Source organism: Octopus bimaculoides, chromosome 25 (genome assembly GCF_001194135.2).
Source record: "Octopus bimaculoides isolate UCB-OBI-ISO-001 chromosome 25, ASM119413v2, whole genome shotgun sequence".
Classification (NCBI taxonomy): Eukaryota; Metazoa; Mollusca; class Cephalopoda; order Octopoda; family Octopodidae; genus Octopus; species Octopus bimaculoides.
This window is the reverse complement of record NC_069005.1, coordinates 34,195,175-34,196,080: the sequence shown is the minus strand read 5'-3', so window position 1 is coordinate 34,196,080 and position 906 is coordinate 34,195,175.

The window sequence follows — 906 nt, the reverse complement described above, 5'->3', positions numbered from 1 at the left end:
TATATATATATATATATATATATATATATATATATATATCAATCTACTTATTTATCTACCTGTCTGTCTTTTATGTATATTCACACATACGCGCATACAAAAACGGACAGACTACATCGTCTGCTCCGTGTAGGTAACAAGCGAAGACTAAGAACAACCTAAGTGGTTCTCTCATTTTTGCCAAAAAAATTTTGGCCGAAATAAAGGTTAATGTTTTGGATGTGGGTGAGGCACGAGAACTGGATAAAGCGACGGTATTGAGTGGCCATCACGAGTGAAGGATGGGGCGGGAAGACGTACAGAAATCATTATCATAGAACCTTCTTATAACTTCCTACCGTGTTTCTCCTCCTCCTCTTCTTCTTGCTCCTCTGTCTTACTCCGCCTCTCCATTCTGCTTGCTATCTAAAAATACTTCGCGATTCACTGAACCAGAAGAATTTTCGGATATTTTAAATGTAATTTGGACTGGCTGCCATCGTTTTCCTTGGCCAACCGTCAAGACTTCCTTGTTTACTGAAGCGACACCTAATGGCGCTATGTTGCATGAGCTTTTTTGTTTGTTGTTTTCTTTTAGTTTCTGGTAAATCTTTTATTAAGGACGTGATGATTCCAGGGTTTCGCTTTGGTGGCCATACGTTGCTAACGCAGGGTAGAATTTAATCGTGTGAGGTGGCATATATCGTGTGTGTGGAGAGACGTTGCCGACGTGTGAGGGGTGCAGCAGATAATGTGTGGTGGCATTCATTACGTGTGTTGCTATAGCTTAAATGCAATCGAGAACAACAATATGTTATAGAGAAAAAATAATCAAATTAGAAGCTATATATATATATATATATATATATAGTGAGAATTTACCAACAAAAGACGAAGACGGGTGTGTAAACCTCACACACACACACA